Source organism: Tenrec ecaudatus, chromosome 2 (genome assembly GCF_050624435.1).
Source record: "Tenrec ecaudatus isolate mTenEca1 chromosome 2, mTenEca1.hap1, whole genome shotgun sequence".
In the NCBI taxonomy this organism is placed as follows: Eukaryota; Metazoa; Chordata; class Mammalia; order Afrosoricida; family Tenrecidae; genus Tenrec; species Tenrec ecaudatus.
The window spans coordinates 277,214,680-277,220,911 of NC_134531.1; the positions used below are offsets into that span (position 1 = coordinate 277,214,680).

At 50.3% G+C, this 6,232-nt stretch overlaps 1 protein-coding gene across 5 annotated transcripts in view; it reads right to left on the reverse strand.

The window, feature by feature from the left end:
- Positions 1 to 1,336, reverse strand: part of NRIP1 (nuclear receptor interacting protein 1) — a 104,109-nt gene extending 102,773 nt beyond the window's left edge. For 4 of the 5 annotated variants that reach the window (XM_075542459.1, XM_075542457.1, XM_075542460.1 and 1 more), the window contains exon 1: positions 1,153 to 1,336. The gene's annotated coding sequence lies outside the window, so the exon portion shown is untranslated. Of the gene's footprint in view, positions 1 to 500; positions 625 to 1,152 lie in introns of those variants that run through there. The other variant, XM_075542458.1, reaches the window with a different exon arrangement.
- Between the last annotated feature and the right edge of the window lie 4,896 nt (positions 1,337 to 6,232).

The following is a 6,232-nucleotide window of genomic DNA, read 5'->3' on the forward strand; positions in this document are numbered from 1 at the left end:
GTACAAAAAATCTTCCTGCACAGCCTCATATTTAATCACTTACATTACTCAGACATACTCCAACACGGTTGAAAGTAATTCTACCTATGAACGTCAGAACAAGTCCCCCCAATATATAAAATGCCCCATACCAAAATTACTTTTGCCAGCCAACGTGCTTAACTGTCTGTTCCTCTTTTCCTGGATCGCAAACCAATTAAATCAAGACCATGGTAAAAGCCAGGAGCTCCTACAAGGCTTCAGAAATCAACATGTGTCACAGACGCCCAGTTTGTTCTCCCTCTGAGACAGTTGATTCCTTTGTTCCTTCGACTGAAGACGTACTCCTGATTAAATTTTTTTAAAACTACTTTGTAAAGTAGAAGCGGATACGTGGACGATTTCCATAGAGAGCCTTCAAAAATCAACAAGACTCAGTAATAGGAAGGCAAAGACATGAAGAAATAAAAAAAAAATTTAAGGAGGCTCTCAAAGCCTCTGTGGACCTTCCCAGGGCTCACCCTAAATAGCAGACTGGTTCTTGGCTCTGGGGTAACAGACGGCCGAGGCCTGGGTCCAAGGACCTCGGAGAGGAGCGATGGCGGGGCCAGGGGCGCGCAGCGCCGTCCCTCCGCCGATCCACTCCCCCCTGGTCCGATCTGGAAGCACGGCTCCCGGGGGCACCGAGTCCGGGCAGCCCCAACACCCGCTGGGCACAGCCACCAACAGGGCGCCGCTGGGCAGCAGCGCCCCGGACTCCAGGCAGAGGGTGCAGCCGTGCGGACAGCGACCCCTCTGCCCGGCCAGCAGGCCCGTCCCGCCTCCGGGGACTCGGCATCGGCCCCGCGCCGCACACTCGGGCCGGCCAGTGCGGGTCCAACTCGCCAACTTGCCGGGCCAGCACCGGGGCGCCCGAGTTCCCGGGGCAATTCCTACCCGGGCGGGCGGGCGGGCGCCCGGGGAGAGGCGGGACTCCCCGGAAACGATCCTTCCCCGCCCGCCGCCGCCGCCGCCGCGGGCGCTCGCTCCGAACCCCGGCCGCGCAGCCCCGCCGCCCCGCCGCCCCGCGGCCCTGCCGGGCGCCGTGCGCGCCGCGGGCCGGGCTCCGGGGACGGTTCCGGCGGAGCGAACGCACGCGCCGCGCTGCCCCCGGCCGCCGCCGCCGTCACTCACCGGCAGCCGCTGCGGCTCGGAGCCTCCGGCTCCGCCGGGCTCCCTCAGGCGCCCTCCGCGAAGGCTCGCGCCGCCGCTCCCGGCTCCGCGCCCCGGCGAGCTCTTCCCTGCGACCGACCCACAGCTCCGCGGAGCACAGCGGCGGGCGGACGTGAGGCCACGGGCGGGCGCGCGCGCGGGCGGGCGGGGGCGCGGGGTCGGGTCGTCCCTCCGCCTCCACCGCCGCCTCCTCCTCCTCCACCTCCTGCTCTGCGTGCTCCTCCTCCTCCTCCCCCTGCTCCTCCCGGGCCGCCGCTCCCTCCGCCTGCGGCCGCCTCCCGAGTTCGGGGCTCGGCTGCAATGTCTGCGAGGCCGACTTTGAGCGCCTCCCGCGCGCGCTCTCGCTCGCTCGCTCGCCCCCCGCCCGCCCGGAGCGCGCTCCGCCCTCCGCCGAGTCCGCGGCGGCCGGCCCCTCCCCGCCCCACCGCGCCATTCAGCTCTTCAGCCAAGTTTCTTAACCCTTTTGCCCCCGCCCTGCCGTGGGAGCCGCGTGGGAGCCCGCCGCTCGGCGCCCGCCGTGGGCCGCGTGGTGGGCCGCCCGGGGGGCTGCGCGGCGGGCGGTTGGCGGGGAGCTGCGGGTGCGGGGCACGCTCCGGCCACCCCCACCCCGAGGTCCTGTCCAGCCGCCCCCCAACCCCAGCCCCCTGGACAGCTCCTTCTGGGGGCCCGGCGGAGTGGGATGGGGCTGTGGCATAGTGCTTGTTATTCCGGGACAAAGGGCTGCTGTCCCTGGAACAGACTGGGGGATCGGGCATCAATGCCCCCCCACACACACACACACACACCTGGTGGCTGCTGTCTCCCTGCGCCCAGCTCACGCCACCACACACCCAGTCCCTTACATCCACCCTCCAACTTCCCCAACCTTGTCGTGGACGGGTGCTGCTCTAATCTTGAAAGACAAGGCTACTGGATCCAGGTGACTTACAGACTGCTCGTAGTGAGCCCCACACAGTGACCGCAGGGGCGGGGGAAGAAGGGGGCACTGAGGGGACTAGAGGAGGAAACCTGCGGAGCGCCCTTTGCAGGTCCCCGCGCTGAAGCTGGGCTGCTTCCTCCTTGTGAAGGGTGCCTTCAGCCGAGGCTCGTCAGCTCCTGCACATCCTCCTCCCAAAGGATGTGGCCAAAGGAGACCAGGCGAGAAAGGAACAGGGCTGCCACTTCTTGGCCAGCGCTGTCTCCAGAAAAGAGATTAGGGTGACATCCTGGGGCCAGGGAGACAGCGCTGTGTGCCCCTTGGTTTCCTGCAGCCTAACCTCTCTGCACGTTCCTCTGGGGTCAGCGGGCTGGGGATGGGGGACAGTAATAGGTTGGTGAAGTGAAAAAGTGGAGGGATCAGAGAGTCATAGGAAACCCTAAGGTTCTGTTCTTCCAAATATGATGCTTTCTCCCCCATCAAAGCTCCTCAAACATCGCGCTCAAGCTGTCCCCCCATGGTCAGGTTTCTCTTTGACTCTAGTAACTCACCATGAAAACATGATCCAGGGAAGTGCCACAATCGAAATTGTTTTTGCTTGGCACAAAAATGCTGAAGTGCAGCTTAGTCTCACCCTAAACTCCAAAATGGTACGCCTGTGTGAAAACACTTCGCATGCAAAGCAAATGAGTGGCTGAGGCACACCACTCAATATGTAGGTTTGCATATCCTTAAGATTTGGACAGTATTTGAAAATAGAGTTACTGGTGCACATTAAAAGAACCTATCCAAGTTATAAAACCATAATCTGTGTCTGTTATGTAATGATTGTATTTTATATTTAAATGCTCATTTAACCTTTAAAAAAGAGGAATGAAGCCCCCAATAAAATGATTAAAAATAACTAAATAAAAATATGAATGAATTTTGGAAGATTTCACAATTTTGAAAACGAAAGCAATTGTTGAAATGAATCCACAATTATCTAGCACTTCACACAGTGCCTGACAGTAGAAGGAAAAGTTTGTTTAATACAGAGGATGGTTTTAAAACAATTGTTGTACCTCACGTGGAGCATCTACAATCTATTGCCATTTTATCTAGGTTACATGTTATTTGCATACACCACCGTTCAAAATCTGCTCAAGACAAGTTCCTTAGTGGTGCGGGCTGTTCTGTGATACACCCTTTATCCAGCATGGATAGAAAGTGCATGACTGCAGTGAGTGCGGATCAGCATCACTGGAAGGGTTTTTTTAAATGCAATGCGAAGACTTTCTAAAGTGTACTACTGATATTTCTGTTTCCTTAGCATTTTATTAGACTTTGTTTGTTAATTTCTCCATTCTCTAAGGTCAAATAAGATTATTGTAGTTGGGTGCAGCATATTCCACAAACATATCTAGTTCTTATGCCGTATCAAATATCTTCCCAGATGCTAGGGATGTCCTCAGACGCTGAAGAAATATAAAATCTGCACTTGATGCATGAAAGGACCCCAGAACGCTCACTGCTATCTTACTGTAGTGTAGTTGTTCTCTCTTCCCCTTCACTCACTGGACAATCTGTCCAGGCTTCTAATTTCTCACTGTTGGCAGCATTCCGGCCTTCACCATTCCCTTCCTCTTTGATTGGCACCTTCTGGGCTGGGGCACACTGGGAATTCAGAGAGCCTTGCTCTCACAGTCTTGTCTCAAGTCAAAGGAAACAGGCTCTATGTAAGGCCTAGGTGCTCACCATGAGCAGGGCACATCTACCATAGTGTATAGACTTGAGCACAGATAGACTTTGTGGAGACCTCAAATGCTTCTTTTGGAAACATTCGTTTTTTCCTGAGGCTTTGAGATAAACAACTTCTTAATAAGCAAGGTTACAATATTAACACAACAAGCCAAGTCTGGGTCCCGCTCTCCAACACTGCGTTAAAACGCACACTGCACACCGTCATATGTTAGATGACTTAACAAAGTGGGGAGCAAAAGCTTCTGGTTTCTTGTTATGAGGGTGTGCGACCCCAACAGAAATCCAGTCACTGAAAGCCTGAACTCCACCTGATAACTCATTGATGTTAAATAAATTGCACACCTCTGTGGAATCCATTTTTACTCAATCATGCTAATTGTGTTGAATGATTTTGATGTTCTTTCTTTTGTTTAAAATCAATAACTAAATTCCCTGGCTAAGAGAGTCACTGTAGGAACACACTGTAGGAATACATGTGATGTAAGACTGCCTGTTCAGTACTTTTTATTTTGAAGCCAACTCCTATTTTAACAAATTGTAAAGTAGGGGGCAAATACCTCTTAGCAATTTAATTGGATTTTTTTTCTTCCTTAAGGTTACTGTGGGGCCAGATACTTACAGTACAGTTTTAATATACCTACCTACCACAATGTAGTCTGTAAGCACATCTGAGGTTGCCTAAATCTCTCCTATTCTGGTACTTTTCACACCATTCTGATAGGTGTTTATTTGCCTATATCCAACTCTAGAATGCAAGCAGTCAATGTAGAAAGTTCACATCTCTACCGTTCACATATAGATAAAGCCACTGCCTCACTCTGTTCTATAAACAGAGGACACTCAGTAAATTCGGGGACAGATACTGCCATAGCCCAGAGGGTAGAGTGTTTATTTCTACTGGGGTGTAGGGGAGAAAAACCAAAGAAAATTTTATAGAGAAAGATTCATTCTGGTCAACAGAGAAGTATGAAGAAAACAAATACTCCTTAAAGTTTGTTAAACCTCTGCTGTACACCAGAATGAACCATGACACATTGGGATGACACTGCATCTACATCTTTATCTGTATGTCTCTGGAACTCCAGTGTATTTACAGTATCAATTATAGCCCATTAAACTCTTGAGCTGCCTAATTAAAATAAAATAAAATGTGGAACTCGCTGATGTGATTTGAAATGTTCTTGTAGCCACATTGTAAAATGTAAAAATAAACAAGGTAACTTTCACAGCATACTTTAGCCTAAAGTATCAAAAATATTATTCCATTGCATAATAAGCATAATGTTATTAATTGGATATTTTAGGTTATTTTTTTTACTAAGTTGTTGAAGCTCGATGTGGCCATATCTCAAGTTGGACTAGCTGCATTCTGTGCTCAGCAACCACATATGGCTTGCAGCCAACATACTAGACAAGAATTCACGAAACTTTTAATTGGGTACAGCCAAAAGATATTTTCTCTTCTTGTTAAATCTTAGATTTTATTTGTGTTAATTTATTTGCGCTAATTTTAAAGACCACTTTCTTGGGTCTAGGCTTTTACACCAGCAAGAGCATGTTTGCATTTTATGGACTGTGTCTTCGTTCATTGTAACCATGCTGTAGTTACAACCAACGACTACTGTCTCTGTTACCTCTGGTCATAGACTGTAAGTGTAAACTGGTTTTATGGTGGAAATAAAATGCTATACATTTTGGGTTGAGTAAGCTTAAAAGAACAAAAGGTCTTCCCTGGAACACAAACCTACATCTATGCTAATCATTGTCATCACTGAGAAGCATCTCCCTCTCATTAGAAGTTGAGGGCTTTCCCTTAACTATTCCTAATTGATTGCTTGTGGACTCCAACATTCCCCAGCCTATGTGTGAGGCAGCCACCTCTCTGAAAATGCAGCAATTTGGACATGCTGCAGCTCTCTGAAGAGTGAGGAAGGACTGACATAGGGGACGAAGAAGCTTAGACCCTCTGCCTGCAAGTGATGGTGCAGCTTTCCTCGAAGGAGATTGAAGCCTTTGGCACCGAAGTGCTACATTTCTACACAGAAGTGAGTCCTGAAAACTTGGGTTAGACCTTTATTATAGATATCTAAAAACAATGGTCTCTAAGCAGTTGAGAGGGCACAGGAAAAGATGCTCAGTGAAATGCAAATGCAATTGGTGTCTTTTCATGCACAAACAAGAAAACATCTAATACAGATATGGGGGTCCGAAAAGGCATGTTGCCAAGCACCTAGGTTACTTCCATTCTGTTATCATGAGCTCTTGATTTTCCTCCTCAAGGTTGCCTCATGATCTTCACTGGATGCTGAAGCCCCATTATCATCCAGTCTGCTTCCCATGCAGGAAGAATGTGGAGTAGTCCTTTACTCTCTCAAGGAGCTT